Raw genomic sequence first — 19,073 nt, forward strand, 5'->3', positions numbered from 1 at the left:
ACGTTGTTAAAAATCCTTAGGGAAAATGAGAACTCAAGGATACTTCTTTCACATCGTAATTATGTAAACGTAAACAAGTGGCCAGCATATGAAACATTAAAAGTATTCCTGTTAAAACCAGAAACAAGGCAGGTGTGTCTACTGTTTCACATTGCTCAAGAAGATCAGTCACGTAATAAGACTGGAAGTAGAAATATGAACCATAACTAAGAGAACGGAGGTGATTAAAAGTTCATTATAAACTAACAACATAGCCGGATAACCTAAACACCCAAGGGAATCAACTCTAAGCACTTTGAATTAAAAAAAAAAAACCACAGTAAAGGGACCAGATTAAAAAATAATAAATGTACAACAGTCCATTGCTTTTCCATACACCAACATGAAGCAAACAAAAATATACTCTCATTGGTGAAAAAGATTTCATTCTTATTCGGAACATGAAGAAAAAAAACTATTGAGATACAATACAAACATAATCAACAAACAGAACAAAATGAAATGCTACACAGCTGGTAAAAATCTGTAACAGTAAGTGAAAATCACTCTAGAGAAAAAGATAAAATAAAATAAAAAAATAAACAAAGCCCAGTATCCATGAATATATTCACTATGATTCTTTTTTTATAGACTACAGGTTAGATACAATGTTAGAAAATAAAAACAAAAATAATAGCAAGTAAACCTAGGAGATTTTAATAGTAATTATTTTGTGAGATCAGTTTTTAGATCAACCTTATTTTCTGTATGCATTCATGCTATATTATCTACAACAAGCAAGTATTACTTTTGAGATCAGATCAGAAAAGAATTTTAATTTGTTGAGTTGACTTGAGATAAAAAATTAACCAATAAACTCGCTGGCTACATATGATTTTCAAGATTTCTGAATCACCCTGGGGATGACAGCTTTTCTAAAACATGGGGTTAGCACACAGGAGCCATAGGTCTGAGGCAAAGTTCAAATGCATGAGAATGGAAACGTTGCTCTGGCTTACCCAAGCTGGCCAGTCTGGCTAGAACTAATTTAAGAACATAAAGATGACATCATTGCAGGTGTTCTTTCAAAGTGGAGCATACATTTATAATGCTTCTGGCTGACAAAATTGGAAAGGAGACAAGGTTTAAAAAGCCTCAGATATTCTTTTTGTCGATGCTCACCATCTTTATCTTCAAATAAAAGTATTTATATTTCTTCTGTCTGCCCCTTGGGCTCTGGTTCTTGGTTAAGAAATGTCTCATAAATTTCAGAAGAGGAGGAAAACAGAAGGTGATTGTACAGAACATTCTATTTTCAAGACTATAAATATTTCAACTTCTCGAAGAGACCACCTATCATGAAAACTTCAGATCTTCCTAAGTAAGTCTTGTAAAAATTAACTGTAAAGTTTATGACAGTTTCCACAATCAAGTACTATATGCCAGATTGGCTTAAAGCATTTAGAAATGAGCAGCCTGAATGTTTGCAAAAGGTCACATACTGGAAAAGAGTAATGTCCAATTCAAAAAGTGAAAAGTAAGAGATGCTGCCAATCCAAAAATTGAATGCCCAAACTTTACTGAATTCTGTTAATAAAATCAACAGGTTGTTCCACTGCACAGGCAGGGTTACTACTTTATGCTGATAATCCAATAAGTGTTTATTAAGCACCTGCTATTTACGAAGCACTGTGGTGGACACTGTAGAGAGAATTGATAAAATATCTCAAGGAATTTAGAAGGTAACCAGGGAAAAGGACAAGTACAAAAATAAATAATGGAACTCTTACCAATTAATGTGAGCAACCAAATAACCTGATTTTAAACATGGGCAAAAGACTTGAACAGACATTTAACAGAAGAACATGTAGGAATGGTCAGGAAGCACATGACAGGTTGCTCAGCACCATTAGTCATCAGAGAAATGGAAATTAAAACTACATCAAGATGCCATTTCACACCCACTAGAGTAGCTCAAATAAAAATGATTGACAATGCCAAATGTTGGCCAAGATGTAGAGAAACCGGAACTATCTTATATTACTAGGGGAGAGTAATGGTACAACCATGTTGAAAAACTCTTTGGCAATTCTCTTAAAGCTACCCTATTGCCCAGCAATTCCATTTCTAGGCATGAATACTTACCCCAAAGAAAGGAAAACCTATGTCTACAGAAAGCGTATGCAAGAATGCTTATAGCTGCTTTATTTACAATAGCCTCCTTCCCCAAAAAGACAAATGTCCATCAACAGGAGCATGGGTAAACAAACTGTGGCATAGTCATACAGTAGAATACTATTGAGCAATTAAGTAGAACAAGTTATCAATAGGTGCAACAACATGGGCGCATCTCAAAAACTCCACTTTGAGAGACAGAAATCACACACACAAAGAATACATGTTGGAAGAATTCATTGTTTGAAACTCTAGAACAGGCAAAACTGTTCTATGAGGTTAAAGCTATGGTGACAGAAGTCAAAAAGTGGCTGCCTCCAAGATTGTGGGGGTGGATCAACAATTCACTGGAAAGGGAGAGAAGAGGAAGTTCTGGGGTGGTGGATGTGTTCTGAATCTTGATTGGGATGATGGTTATACAGGTGTACAATTTTCCAAACTTATCAAACTAAGCATGTAAGATCTGTGCATTTTGTTGTACTTAAATTATACTTCGTTTTTTAATACTCAGAAAAGGTAAAAATAGAAATAGTAGACATTTGACAGTTGTGAGTTTGCATTGCAAGGACTGCAAAAACCCTCACATTTGTTAATATCACCATAGAACAGGACTTCACAATAAAATGTTCATTTTGGCATGAAAGGGAGGAGGTCGGGGTGAGCATGGGATGATGAAGCCACAGTGAGGCCAGGTGCTGGGTGAAAACAGGAACCCACTTCTGGGACCCATTCCTGTAGTGCCTGAGACTCAAAGTTGGGCCTCAGAAAAATTGTAACTGATCACACATCATGAACCTCTACACTAGCTTACAAAGGCTCAAAAGGGAGGATTTTAAATCCAAAAATGTAACTACTGTACAAGATAGAATATTAGAAACACTAGAAGGAAGTTATAATGTTTTAAATGAGGTCTAAAATGACAGCTAAATCTCACCTCCTGGGTAGTAAAACCACATTAACTCATATAGTCACCACTCCTTGTATGAGTCTGGCCCCATCCAAAAGGGATGGAGTTTAAATTGGTTCTATGATTTGAAACAAACACATGGAAAGCCCTACTGGGATATTTATTAGCTACATTAAGATACACCCCTTAAGAACCTTTAAAAAAAACTCTACCATGTTATCTGGTGTAGCTCTGCTCAGGATACCTTGTGGGAATATAAATGACAAAAACTTAAAATTGCCTTAGAAAAGAGTTTGCACATTGCTATGATCCAAATGTTGGTGTCTTCCCAAAATTCCTATGTTGGAACTTATTGCCTGATATGGTCTGGCTGTGTCCCCACCCAAATCTCATCTTGAATTATAGTTCCCATAATTCCCACATGTTGTGGGAGGGACCTGTTGGGAGATCACTGAATCATAAGGGCGGTTTCCCTCAGACTGTTCTCATGGTAGTGAATAAGTCTCACAAGATATGATGGTTTTATAAGGGGAAACCCCTTTTGCTTGGCTCTCATTCTGTCTTGCCTGCTGCCATGTAAGACGTGCCTTTCACCTTCCACCATGAATGTGAGGCCTCCCCAGCCACGTGGAACTGTGAGTCCATTAAACCTCTTTTTCCTTATAAATTACCCAGTCTCCATTGTATCTTTATCAGCAGGTGGAAATGAACTAATGCAATGCCCAGTGTGATAGTATAAAGAAGTGGGGCCTTTTGGAGGTGATTTGCTCTTGAAGGCTCTGCCCTCATGAATGGGATTAGTGCCCTTATAAAAGAGGCCTGAGGGGCCTCCTTGCCCTTTTTGCCATGTGAGAACACAGCAACAAGTCAGAGAACAAGCCCTTGCCAGACACAAATCTGCCTTGATCTTGGACTTCCCAACCTCCAGGACTGTGAGCAATAAGTTTCTGTTGTTTATAAATTACCTAATCTAAGGTGTTATGCTATAGCAGCCCAAATGGATGAAGACACACATATTAGGCAATAATTATGTCAGTTAAATTTGGTGTGTTTACACCAAATGTCTTCAACATTTTCCCTGCCCTAATATCTGCAAGGAGTACAGTAAGTATCTGCCCATTCGCACAGATGCCTCCATAAGGCAGTGGTGTTAAAAGGAGGGGAATAGTGTAAAGATGTTCCCTGGTTGGTGGCAGGGGTAGGGGGTATGATATATAGTTTCCCTCCCCCACCATGAGAATTACTAATTCAATAAGGAATTAAATGAATCAAATGCCAATATGCTTATTATGGCTTTTGTTTTTGCTTTTGGTTTTGTGCTCAGGTTCGAGGGCATCTTTGATTTTTCTCATTCTTCCCAAGACCTTACATGATCTGGCCCCCACATTCCTCCTTTGCCCCACGCTCCTACTTTCCTCCCTCTCTTAAGACTCCAGCTGCACTGGCCTCCTTGCTATTTCTTGAACATGTCAGATGATCCTGCCTTAACACCTCTGTAGTGGCTGTTCCACCTGCCTGAACCCCCTTTCCCGGACACCCCAACAACTAACTCCTTTACCTCTTGCAGGCTTTCTCATAAAGGTCATTCTCTTAGAAAGGCCAACCTTGACCATTCCTATATTAAAATTGCAATCTGTCCTCTCACAGGCAAGGCCTATGCCCTCCTTCCTCTCTCTGCACTCCTTTCTTTCCAGTGCACTCATCACCTTTGACATACTGTGACTTTTTTTATCTTATTGTGTTTATTGCCTTATTGTGTTATATGTATTATCTATTATATTATTATCTTTTATTTTTTGTCTATTGCCTGCTCCTCCTGCTACAACATGAGCGCTCCATGGCAGGTGTCTTTGCTCATTTTATTAACTTCTCTTAAGAACCTACGACTCAATCTGTCCCATAGCAGGTGTTCAACGAATGTTTATCAAGTGAATAAATGTATTCTTTTCTATGCTTCTTTAAATAAATACAGCTGACCCTTGAACAATGCCGAGGTTAGGGGTGCTGACCCCACACATGGTCGAAAATCCACATATGACTTTTGACTCTTTCAAACTTAACTACTAATAGCCTACAAGTAATCTTACCAATAACATGAACAATCAATTGATATGTATTTTGTATGTCATCTATATTATACACTGTATTCTTACAATAAAGTAAGCTAGAGGACAGAAAATATTATTAAGAAAATCATAAGGAAGAGAAAACATATTTACTATTCAGTAAGTGGGAGTGGATCATCATAAAGGTCTTCATCCTTATCATCTGCATGTTGAGTGGGCTGAGGAAGAGGAGGAGGAGAAGGAGTTGGTCTTGCTGTCTCAAGAGTGGCAGAGGTGAAAAAAATCTGCCTAGAAGTGGACCCACAGAGTTCAAACCTGTGTTGTTCAAGGGTCAACCGTATAACCATGGTATTAGCATGGTGAACATTCTCTCTTCGTCTCTTCCTTCCACCTGCCCAACTCTCCACTCAGGGGAGATTTATAAGTAAGATTTTGAACACCGAAAATCAAACTAAGTGGTCTGGAAAAGCTGCAATGGCAAATAGGGGAAAACAATTTGGAAAGCAGACCTTAACCCTACATTTTCCTATCCTGTGAAATCTGTGAATAATTGTATCTACACAAGGCCAATGGCCCCAGCTCTATCCACTAATCACCTTCTTCTTCTATTTCCCAAACGTAACACTTACCCAGTCAACAAGTAAGGAAATAGATTAGAAAGCTTTTGAGTGACTCTTTTAGTGAACCTGAACTCCAATCAATCAGAAAAGTCACATGGGATTATGCCATTCGCATTAGTTTCTCATGTATGGTAAATACATGGGCTCATCTCATTTGAAAGGAATAGGCACATTCGTGTCATCTTAAGAACTGGGGTTTTATGATTTATTTAAGGAGCCATCTAGTAATAAGGTATACAGGGGTAGGACAGAACCTAATGTATTACAGGCTCCATAGAGGATAGACTTGGGAGGTTGTTCAGGACTGAAGCTGGCTCTGGGCTCCTTGTTGGCTTGTTGCCCATTAACATCAGGAATTCTTGGATCTTCACTATGGCACTCCCATTGGCATGGATCCCCTACTGTCTATTGATTTCTGCTTCTCTCTAGGCATCTTTTTTTTTCTCCTCTTGTACCATCTGACTGATTCCATCCATGTCTCCAGGAGAAAGAATGTGACCATACTTGCTAATTACCATGGTCCGTGCTTAGGGCTCTTACCCCATGGCCCCTTGTAGGTCATCAGTCAACCCACAAAGTGGCTGCCTTTGGTTTGGGTGGGACCATTAATCAAGAGGAACCCAGTAGGCTTGTGTTTCACCATAATCATAGCCAACCCCTCTTTGAGACTATTCCCCGCAGGACCTCTGGGATCGTGTCAAGCTCAATACATTGACCCAGGTACCCAGAATGCCAGTCACTGTGTCTTTGTCCCCACTCAGAACACATTACCCCTGATCTTTTCTTATCAGCATTCTAACCCTCTAGCCTTCATCATGGGGAAGTGTTGACAGCTTAATACGAAACAATCTCGCCACAAAACAACCTGCTCGTTTCCAGAAACTCCCCAGCTCCCAGACTAAGGCATTCAGGACAATCCAAACTCCCATTTCCACAAAATCCAGAATGGATTTTCATAAGCATCAGGAACACTGAAAGGGCCTGTAGGCTCCACAGGGCACCTACATTTCCTGGGGCTTCCCTCAGAAAGAAGGTGGAGGGTAAATGCAGTGGCTGTGTATAAGGAAAGGAAAATGAAAGTTTTCAAGCCTGCATGAAGCCTAGAAAGTGCCACTGTGTGTCTGTGTGTAGCCACACCCACAAATATTTTTGCTTTGGTAAAATTACAGACAGAGGGCCCTGCCAATTCAGAAAACAATCTATTGGCTGCCATTGCCTTGTGTTCCACACTCTGTGCAGTCCTCACTGCATAGAGAAAGCCACCTGGAATTAATAGGATTCCTTGATATTTGTTTTCAACAAATACTTGCTGAATGCCTACTATGCACCAAACTCCACGGTCAGGAACAGGCCTAATCCTGTTGGTGTTTTTATTTCAGTCTCAGCTCTGTCAACCTGCTTGAAGCTGCAAGGAATTTAGTGCTCGGGGACAGGCCTCCACAAGTCCAATGAAGTTGGCTGCGTTTCTGATTCACTTCTCTATCCAAGAATAAAAATAGGGGCTGATCTACTCAAACGATCCTGGGAGATTAAAAGATTTTGAAGCCAAAACAAAACCCGAGATAAGCTGCCTACGTGTGCATGAGGAGGCAAGTCAGTTCCAGGAGCCAGCAGCGTCCGGGAAGGGCTCCCCGCAGCCTGACGGGACTTGTCCCAGCGACCTCTTCCCTCCCGAGGTCCTGTTACCTGTGTGCGCGTCAGAACAAAGCCCTCTGTGCCACTGGCCTCCCTCTCACGTGGTGCTGTCCTGCCCTTTTTTGCTTGGTAATTTCCAGTTAAAGCTCAGCTTTTTTGTGTGGGTGGGTGTGTGTGTGTGTGTGTGTGTTTATGTCTACTCCACTCATCACAAATACCTTTAATAAGCAAATTTACCTCCTCCATTGGCTGAATTTTATGTCTTCTCTATTCCTTGATGAGAATTGAATGGGATCATTCCATGGCTTTGACATTGATTTCTTGTCCTCTCAAGGGCTCACAGAGCACAGCCCGGAAAGGACTAATGGTGCAGGCGCTGTAGCAGGATCTCCTCTACTTGGGACAGCCTAGCGCGTGAAATCCTCCAGGACCCCCAGCCTGCAGTGGGTGGTCAGTGTGTGTGCAGTGAAAGAGCAGGGATTCCAATGTTGAGCTGAGGTGAATGTAAAGGGGGAAGACCTCTCCAGAAGGTGCAGGTAGGAACGGGAGCAAGAGCCCCCTAAGCAATCTTTCCTTCTTTGCCTTCTACCACCTAAACATCTGGAAGCAGACACCTGGACCACCCGCACCTTGGCAGAGGGAAGGAGCCTGGCCAAGAGAATAAAAAAGGACCAGCCATACTTCACTGTAAGCCACATCCCCAGGCTTCTCATTTTCCCTACCTGGGGAGGCAATGACAATAATAGACTTCAGATGTTAATTGACTTAATGAGTGGAGCTCCTTCAAGCCATTGGAAGCCTCAGTAGAACAACAACAACAACAAAAAGTGGAGGGAGAGAAAATTCTTTCTCTCTGCCTAAGTGCTTGAGCTAGGTTATTGGGTTCTCCTGCCCTCAGACTGCGACTTACACCTTTGGTTCTCCGGTTTCAGTCCTATGGACTTGGACTAGAACTCATACCATCAGTTCTGGTTCTCAGGCCTTCAGAATCAAACTGGAACGGCACCAGCAGCCTTCCTGGGTCTCCAGCTTGCAGACAGCAGACTGTGGAACTTCTCAGCCTCCATAATCACGTGAGTCAATTCTTATAATAAACCTCTCTCTCTCTCTCTCTCTCTCGATAGATAGATAGATAGATCCCTTTACAGCAGGTGGCAGCTGGGGAGGGTCTTCCTAGAGGAGTCTGCATGAACATAAAGGGCAACCCTAGTGCTGGGTCCTGGCCCTTGCAGGTGATAGGGCTCTGATGAGCAGAGGAACACCAGGGTTCTTCGTCTCCAAATTAGATAAAATGACCTGGACATACATGGAGTGGTTTTAAGAAGCAGAGAGTTTAATAGGCAAGAAAGAAGGGAGAAGAAAGAAGGAAGAAGCTACCCTGTACAGACACAGAGGAATGGGGAGCTCCAAAGCCAAGAGAGGAGACCCCGTGTGCCATGGAAAAGTGGCTGCTTATATGAATAGGCTGGAGGAGGTGATGTCTGATTTGCATAGGGCTCAGGGGATTGGTTCGACCAGGCATGTCACTCACGTAGCCTGCAGAACAAACTGGCCCTCCTACCCTAGCCTTTTACTATGCAAATGCAGGGCACCATGATGTTCTACACACGTGGGGATATGTGGGGGCGGCCATGTTGATAATAAGCACCCCTCCCCACCATCCCCCCACCCCCCCCAACCCCGAGAAAGCACACCTATCCTGTTTGGGTTTACCGCTTCTCAATCAACCACACGGGAGAGTGGGAAGACAATTCACAAACCTCTTTGTGTTTTTTTCAGGTTTTGAAGAGCCAGCTGTAAGCTATATTGTTTTGCTTTGGAAAGACGCTGGATTTAGAACCAGCTGTAGTCCTTTAACAACCTCTCTGCCCCTTATTATCCACGTGGCCTTTGGCAACCTCCCTGAGCCTCAGTTTTCTCGTCTTCCCCCGCTATGGGGATGTCAGAGGCAACTCCAGGCGATAACACACTGGAAAATGCTGCAAGTCCACAGTACTGGGTGGAGGGAAATGTATTGTTATTACTGTTGTTCTCTTTCACCCCAAACGGACAGCTTGATCTTTCCCTTAGGGAAACGCTTTCAAATAAAGTGATTATGTTTTGGAGGCTTAGCAAAATGGATTTGGGTAACTTCCATCAGCAGGGAGGAAGAGAGCCAGTGGCCTTTTGTTATGAGACCACAGGTAACCAAATGTTTGAAGGAAGGCGCCACAGAAGCCCCCTACCCCGCACACAGCTCTGGTTATCCACAAAGCCCCCCACAAATGCTCACTGGTGGCCTGGACCGCTAAGAGCTTCTGTGCTGGCCCTCCCTAGCTGTCTGCCATTCTTTTTTTTTTTTTTTTTTTTGAGACCGAGTCTTGCTCTGTCGCCCAGGCTGGAGTGCAGTGGCGCGATCTTGGCTCACTGCAAGCTCCGCCTCCCGGGTTCACGCCATTCTTCTGCCTCAGCCTCTCTGAGTAGCTGGGAATACACGCGCCCGCTACCACGCCCGGCTAATTTTTGTATTTTTAGTAGAGACAGGGTTTCACCATGTTAGCCAGGATGGTCTCAATCTCCTGACCTCGTGATCCGCCTGCCTCGGCCTCCCAAAGTGCTGGGATTACAGGGGTAAGCCACCGCGCCCGGCCGCGCCTGCCATTCTGCTATGTATGTGCCTCATCACACAAAACCCCACCATAGCCCTGAGCGGTCCTGGGTACGTAAATGCCCCGCTTACTTGGGAAGACGCATCTTGGCGGGGTAAGGCCTTTTCCACTTCCCCACGGCCAGCAAGACAAAGGACTAGGCCCAGAAGCCCCTGTGCCTAACATGGTGCCGTGCTGCCACTCATGAAGGCATCAGAGCATGCATGCCCTCACTGCACGGGTGGGAACCCGGAGCCTCCAAGAGGAGAAACGATTTGCCCAGACCACCCTGGCAGTCAGTGACCTGAGACCAGTTCCTACTCCTAGATCAAGGTCCCTTGGCTATTCGGACCTTCTCAAGAAGAAATTCTTGTTCAAATGGGCTTTTCCCAAGTGCAGCCTGCTGTGTGCTCCAGGGCAGCCCTCCCACAGTGATTGGTTAACCCTGGGGTCTTCGTGTCAGGTGATTTACCCCACAGCCAGCTAATCTCACCTTTCCTAGACTCTCCCTTTCTTGGCCCACGTGCTGCCCGAGTGACACACTCAGTGCTGTAAATGAGGATGTCACGGTGTGTTCCCAGGTTTTACTGGAAGTGCAGCCCTTAACAAACAGTCTAGTAAACAGCCAGCCCAGGCGGTGCACACGTCAGCAGCCCTGCTCCGGGGCTCCAACGTCAGCAAAGGCGGGGCCCAGGCCTGGAAGCCAAGGCCCTTTCCAGCACCCCTCCTGTCACTGGGCCAGCCCCGCCTGCCTGCTGGCTTCTGGAGCTCCCACACTCAAAACTGGGATCTGGGAGTTGTTCTCCCAGGCGACCACATTCCCTTCAGGGGTTGTGCAGAAAAACTGAACCAGAATGTGGATAAAGATGCAGAAAATTGAGACTCTAAACTGAAATTGCATGAATGGCGGCCGGAACGTTTATTTCGTGCCTCAGTAACACAGGTCTCCTGTCCACGCTGGTCCCATTTAAGGTCTCCTTGCCAACTCATGACAAATAAGAATGGTTTGCTTGTAAAATCACAGTTCAGCAACAGTCCACAGGAGGGCTAAATAATTTATTGAAAGAAAGAAGTCAAAACTCTTCATTGGAAATGTGAGAATGGGCGCTCAAATTGGCTTCTTTAAAATATCAGCGAGAACGAAAAGGATGCCACTTAAGCACTGAGGCTACTACAATGTTTTGATAAAGGGCGAAAGGAGCCTTCTCCCTTTTATCAAAAAGTTCCCCATCTGTCGGCCCTGCAGAGGATCATGCTGATGGGAAATGGGCCACTAAGTAGGACCTGAAAGTGAATGTCGTCCTAAGTTCAAATCAAACCACCAACAATAAATCACAAGTAATCGTAACAATTACTGTTTAGCCTTGTTGAGACTCAGAAACCAATACCCCAAAATAGAGGGTTTTAACAGGTCGAATTGAGGAAGCCTCAAGGTCTCTCTGACCTTCCCCTATACACACCGTCTTTCCCAAAGAAGCTGAAGTTTATCTGCCTAAGATCCAGACCTTCCAAGGAGAGCAATTATTCTTTCTTCCCCTTCCCGCTTATCTTCTTATCTATGGCAGAAAAGAAGACCAAGGTGTGACCTGACCCCAGAAGACTCCAAGGATCATCTGAATTCCAAAGAAAGCTACTTACAAGGTTCCTTCTGTTCTCCCATCCAATCATTCTCCCTAGCAATCAGTTATTGCCCCTCAATCGAATTCCTCTTCTTCCCGTTCCCATAACCTGTTTTACCAGAATCCAAGCCCCCATACATTCTGTAACCCCAAAACGGCACATAAATTTCTGTAACTCATTGGGAAGTTGGGGCTTCATTCTGAAAGCTCCTGTGCATACACATTAAATAAGTTTTATGCCTTTTCTGCCATGAATCAATCTGCCTTATGCCTCTCAGCAAAACTTCAGGGGTCAAGAGGCTGTGACCCCCACAGCCTTAACCCACTAAAGTGTAAGCACTCAGAAGGCAAGGACTCTGTCTTGTTCCCAAAGGGATCTCTAGCCCAAGACAGGCCTTGGCACGTGGCAGCTCAATGCATGTTTCGAACAGGTGAGTGCATGCATGATGTCGTTCTGCCAGACACTGTATTTCACACTATGTGTCATTATTAAGTCTTTTACGCCCCATGAAACAGATGTGATTCCCATTTTATAGATGCAGAAAGGGAGGCTTGGGGAGGTTAGGAAACTTGTCCAAGTCTTCTCAGCTGTATAGTGGGAGCACTTGGCTAGGCAGCATGGCCAGTCTGCTGCCAGAGCTTATGCAATTAACCATGGCATCAACCTCCCCTCCCTACATGCTACCATCTTCAGCCTAGGTCTCTGGACAGGTCTATGGGTCCCTAAGTCCTCTCTTTGATTGGGAAGGGGATCCCAGCACCCCTGGAATTGCATGCACAATGGCGTGTGTCTGTGCTTATGGAGGCTGTGCTGGAGAGAGGGTCCCTGGCCTTCAGATTTTCAGAGAAACCTGGGATCAAAAAAAGTTTAAGAATCACTGTCCTGGTTTCAGCACTGAAAATCCCACGTCCTGGGATGCCCGCTGTTGGTAGCAGGCAGCATAGAGTCCCCAGAGGAGGAGAAGATTGAGTTTACATTCTTGGTGGTTCTCCTATCTCAGCAGGAGGGAAAAGGCTATGGGAGGTGGGAATAGGGTACAAAGCTCAGAAATGGACCGGGGGAAGGCTGAGGAGGAAGTCCTGGGACAGTATGAGGTGATTGTGACAGCAGCGCTTCAACGTTCCAGGTAGAGGTTGCAACGGCAGATCCCTGCAGAAGGCACCTGCCTTCCCGCTTTCCCTTTAGTTGATGCCACCGTTTCTGGGACAAGTTGAGGAAGGAGCACCAGGCAGTAGAGGTTTCTGAGGAGCGAAAGGGTGGTCAGGAAGACCCCCCCCCACCCAGAATTCTGTGCTGATGTCTGTTTAGGCGAGTACCTAGGTCATGGGTGGTGATGACATCTGACATTGTGCTGGCATCATCCAGAGTTCATAAGCAATTCTCCCTCCCTCGACCACTGGGTGGTCCCTGGGGTGGGAGTCCCCAGGAACCCCCAAAAACAGGCCCCCCTGCAGACCAGCAGTTCTGACAGGTCAGACTCTGAGGCCCACAGTGAGTAGCTTGCAAGAACCTCCTGGAAGTTTCCCAAAGCCAACAGAGTCAGGAACATGAACTGTGTGCTTGATGCCCATGAGAACCGCGTTCTGAGCGAGATATCTGGAGTGTGCTCCAGGGCCAAGTTCTCCAATGACAGATCAGGGGATGGGGCTCTGAGATCACCCAGGCCGCTGCTACAACTCCAGTGAGGCCCGTGTCTGGCAACTGGAATTGATCAGCATTTACAGCTAGCCCCGGCCTGCTAAATCAAGAAAGTGAGGAAGGGCTGGCCTGACATATTTCCTTCAAGGGCTCAACAATGGCTAGAACCTCCCAGGAGAGCCTGGGCTTCCTTGAGCCATGTACCGTGGCAGCCCTATGGCCGGCACAGGCGTGAGTCAGTTTTTGAGATTACAAGGTGGTTGCTGGATGCTTCCTCCTCCGCCTGTCTTTTGTTTCCTAAATTCAGGGTGCTTTTGTCCATGAAGCCCTTTGGAATGTGTGGCTCCAGCTTTCCCAGCTGCTTTTCACCCTAAGGACCAGGCAGCCGCAGACTTCCAGAGACAACAGCAGGGAATTATAGGCGTGAGTCCTTCGAGAGGCAGTTCTCCCAAAGCAAGCCCCACTTCCTAAAAGCAGCCACACTTGTCGCTCAAGCAAGGCACAGAGGAGCAAGGACAATGGTGTCAGAGCCACTCCCTTTTGAACATTTGCCTCTACAGAACCTGGCCGGGGCCATGGGATGACCTGTTTGGCCACCTGAGGCCTGCATCCATCGGGATCTGTAAGAAGCGACCACTGACATTGAGAATGGCACCAGCCATCTCCAGAAGGGGCAGGTCATCTAACTCACTGGCCACACACTTCGCCTGGCCTGCGGAAGAAAGCCCAAGGCTACCTGGTTGAAGAAAGAGGCATTTGTGCTAAATTAGGCGGTTTACAGACCTAAGACCAAAAAGCAGCCACAGGGCTCCCTTCTCTCCTCTCAAAATTCTTAAGGTGCCAAAGACACCCCCACCCACCAGCCTCTTCAATTCCAGGCAGAACCCAGCCCTGTGCCTGGCTGTCATCATGGGCACCAGGCTGGTGTTTTGGCAACAAACCAGCTTTCAAAGTGACATCAAATTGCTGTGAATCACCTGATCTGATTCAAATGAGGACTTAGGTGGATTTAGAGATAGCTGATTGCCTCAGATTAATGCACAATTGCCTCAGAAAGTAATTTACCTCTGGGAGTTTCAGGTACTAAACATTTAGAATTTGCATTTAAACTCTAAACTGGGGCAGGGGCAGCCATTCTTTTGCTGGCAGGACCCCGTGAAGGCTGACCCCAGGTATCTACAACTCTTCTGTGATTGGTCCTTCCCTACCTCCCTGCCCCACCCCATCTAAGCACAATTCATTTTATTTCAAAGATGAAAAGGACCCTCGAAGTTGTGACCCGGTCACACCCCTAATGAGTGGAGCCCCGTGTCTGTCTGTGTTCTTCACCAGGAGTTTTTTCCATTCCCTGTGACTTCCGTTGCTGCAAAGTTCTTCCTGGTCCTGGGTCACAATTGATCACCTTCCAGCCCCAGTCACCCTGCAGGTCCCCATGATGGAAGTCAATTCCCCTTCTAATGCCATGTTCCTTCACAGATGTGAACAGCACTCTCTGTCTTGTCTTTTAAAGACCCAAACCCTGAACCCCTCCTACTACCAAACCATGGCTCTGGAGCTCTTCCTGTCTTATCCATCCTCCCTCTGGCTTTTCCTATTGGGGGCCTCCTTCTCAGAGTGTAGCAGCTACATACGCCAGGGATGGACTCAATAATGTCACCTCCCTTGTTTCAGCCAGTAGACCTCTATTGATTTAATCTAAAGTCACAATTGCCTTTTGGCAGCCTGTCCCAATGGTGACTCATAATGAAATTCATTTAGAGTCAACCAAAACTCTTATAAAGGACACTGCCTGGACACATCCACCCCTGCCCCCAGCAGCTAGCTGTTTTGTTGAACTTTGGAGCAAAATGTCCAACTTTTACATTTGTCCCTGTTAAATTTCTCCATTTTAATCTGCCCCATCATTCCCTGTCATTCCTATAGTTTTCTGTCATCTGGGAACCTGTTGCAAGTGTCTTCTGTCGATTGATCCAGATGATTGTTTACAGAGCAATTTCGTTATGGAATCACTTAACCATGTCAGCCTACAGCTTGCTTTCCTCTGCCTTGTTCAGAAAGGTCACAGAAGGCTGCTTGTTCACTGCTTTGCTGAAACATCTTAAAGTGTTGGGCCAGGAGAAGTGTTAGAGACCATCTGCTTCAAGCCCTTCATTTTTCAGATGAAGAAACTGAGGCCAGGTGAGGTAAAGGGGCTGCTAAAAGATCACACAGTGACCTGGTCTGCAGCAGAGCCAAAGATCAGGACTCAGAGATTCCCGTACCCAGGGACCCTTTGGTTATTTGCCCAGCAAGGAAACCACTGGTACACTCCACCAAGTCTGCTGGAAGATTCCAAAACAGTGGACAACAGAGCCCCTGCCCTTGGGAAGAAAGGCTAAGTGGGCCCTGAAAAGCAATGATGACTAGAGAAACAGAATGTGGTCCAGACATACAGTGAAATACGGTCCAACCATGAAAAGCAATGAAGCACTGACGCAGGCTACAACGTGGGTGAACCTTGAAAAATTACGGTCAGTTAAAGAAGCCAGTGGCAGAAGACCACATATTGTATGATTCCATTTAGAGGTTTTGCCACAATAGGAAGATCCCTTGAAACAGAGAAAGCATCTTCGTGGGTGCCAGGGGGCTGGGGGGTAGGGGGAAATGGGGAGTGATTGCTAATGGGTACAAGATTTCTTTTTGGAGTGACAGAAATGTTCTGGAATTAGACCGTGCTGATGGTTGCCCAACAATGTAATGCACTCAAAACCACTGAACTGTGCACCTTAAAATGGTTAAAATGGTGAATTTTATGGCATGTGAATTATACCTTCATTTTTAACAAGGGCATCAGCCTGTCTTCCTGCTCACTCGTGGACAGTGGAGAAGAAAGGAACGGAAGGGGGTCAAGAACAAACCCTTTCCTCCTCTCCCAGCTGAAGAGCTTTGTAAACGGTGGGGAGGGCCTGGAGGGGCCGCTCTCTGGGCAGCTGAGAGTTGCTTTTCCATCTAAAGGGCCTGTCTGCCATGTCCTTCCTGGCGCATCCTGAGTGTCCCCTGGGCTGCGGTCCTGGGACCTCCCCCACTCTTCTGCCCTTCACCTGGAGCCGCGATGGAAACTGGGCCTCCCTGGGCTGCTGCTCTGCCTTGGAAGGAAATGGGGGACACTTGCTTCGCTCTTCAGCACCCGCCCCGTGTTTCCGGCGTTTGTGTGAAGGGCAAAGGTTTTAGCGATCTCCTGCCAGGCTCAGATCCGCTCCTCTACACGGCAGGCCTTGCTCTGGCCAAGGCTCCATTCGGAGGAATTCGGGGGCGGCACAGCGTCAGGGTCCAGTGACAGCAGCAGCAGGAGTCACCTGGGGGGACCCCAGCTGGCCTCAGAGCACTGGCAGGAAGAGGAGCCAGAAACTGGACAGCGGTGGGGAGGGGGTTCGGATAAAGTACGCAGAAATCGCCGTGGAGAAGAGAAGCAACTGGGGCTGTTTAAGACACACACACACACACAAAATTAAATCCTCTGCCAGTTTGGAAGCGCATTGCTTTCATGTCGGCCTGGCTGATTCCCGCGTGGGCGAGCGGCTCTGGCTCTGGCGGCCTGCCGGGGAGCGTGGGTGGCGTTCCCAGAACAAAAGTTCAGGCTGCACAGGAGTCACCTGCGGGAGAGCTCTGTCCCCTCCCACCAGGGACGGCTCCGCCCACCGCCCAGGGCAGTGAGCACCGCAGCCAGGTAGCCCTGCTGCCAGGGAGGGAGGGCGAACATGCACTGCGCACAACACACAACACTTGCACACAACAGACAACAGACAACACACACAACACATACAACACAAACACAACAGACAACACAAACAACATACAACACATACACACAACACACACAACAGACCACACACAATATACAACACACACTACAAACAACACACAATATACTACACACAATACACAACACATATACAACACACAATACACACAACGCACACTACAGACAACACAACATACACACACCACATAACATACAACATACAACACAACACACACAACAAACCACGCACACAAAACAACATACAACACACAAACCATACACTACACAACATACACCACATACAACACACAACATACACCACACACAACACAGGAACCATACAACACACACAACATACAACACACAAACACATGCCACATTCCACACACACACAAACATATACCACACAAACCACACACCACATACACAACACACACCACAAACACACACAACAGACCACACACAATATACAACACACAAGCCATACACAACACACCTCACACACAACATACAACAAACACAATAGACCACATACAGTATACATCCAAACAACACATACAACACACACAACAGACCACACACAACATACAACACACAAGCCACACACAACAGACAACACACCCAACAGCTCACACACAACACACAATGCAATATACACCACACAAGCCACACAACACATACAACAGACTACACACACTACAGACAACAGACAACACAGACCACACACAAGCCACACAACACACACACAGCATACACCATATACAACCATAACACACACAGCACACACAGCACACAACAAATACACACAACAGACAACACATTACACATACCACACAACACACAGAGTATACCACACAAACATACCACACACACCATGTATAACACATAACACAACACATACATACAACAACACACATAGATAAACCGCAACTCATACAACAGACCACATAAAATATACACCACACAAGCCACACAACACACAAACACACACCATACCACAGACAGCACACAACACACACCATATACAACACATAACACACGACACATACACACGACACACTATAGACAACACACAATATACAACACATAACACACAACACATACAACACACACTATACAACACACAATATACACAACACACTACAGACAACACAACATACCACACAACACGCAATATACAACATACACAACAAACCACACAACATACAACACACATCACAACTACACAATATACACCACATTCAACACACAATATACACAACGCACACCACATACCACACACAACACATACAAATGCACACCACATACCACACACACAAACCACAGAGACAGCACACACCACATACACAACACACAACACAAACCACACACTGCACATGCCACACAAACACATTACACAAATCACACACTACACAAAACACATCACACACAGCACACACAACACATGCACCAATATACACCCACATACACACCACACACACCACACTTCACACACACCCCCCTCTCTCTCTCCTTCCCTGTGTCTCTCTGTCTCTCTCTCTCTCCCTCCCTGTCTCTGTCTCTCCTCACGCGGTCTTGCCCATGGAGAATGTAAGTGAGAGGAGCTATTTACGTCATCCATAAAGAAGAAGGGGGGAGGGACCACGGAAGCCCACTCTCTACCAGAAGGGCCAGAGCTCAGGGAGCGCCACTGTCAGCAAGATGGAAACCAGCTTTTACGGAGCACTTTGTGTCTTCAAAGAACTTCACCAACATTGACTCATTAAGCCACCCACACCTCTGAGGCAGCTGGGGCGGCTTGGTTCTCCCTGTCAGAGAGGAGAGAGGTCAACGCTCACCTCAGGGCACAGGGTAAATTCAAGAGAGGGCGAGGGCCAGTGTGTCCCAGATGACCCAGCCAAGGAACCTGCTTCTGTGTCAGGAAGGAGTGAAGTGAGGTCGGAAGTCAAGGACCAGCTCTCTGGGTGCTGAAGGGTTAAGGAAGGAGGAAGGAGGAAGAGAGTGTGGCCAGTGGCTGGTGGCATC

At 46.0% G+C, this 19,073-nt stretch overlaps 1 long non-coding RNA gene across 1 annotated transcript in view; it reads right to left on the minus strand.

Moving 5' to 3' along the window:
• The window catches only part of LOC115833167, a 61,427-nt gene that overhangs the window by 19,320 nt on the left and 23,034 nt on the right, over positions 1-19,073 (minus strand). The window contains exon 3 of the long non-coding RNA XR_004028616.1: positions 5,281-5,345. This is a non-coding gene — a long non-coding RNA (uncharacterized LOC115833167). The remainder of the gene's footprint in view (positions 1-5,280; positions 5,346-19,073) is intronic.

The sequence above is a fragment of the Nomascus leucogenys genome, chromosome 25 (assembly GCF_006542625.1).
Source record: "Nomascus leucogenys isolate Asia chromosome 25, Asia_NLE_v1, whole genome shotgun sequence".
Classification (NCBI taxonomy): Eukaryota; Metazoa; Chordata; class Mammalia; order Primates; family Hylobatidae; genus Nomascus; species Nomascus leucogenys.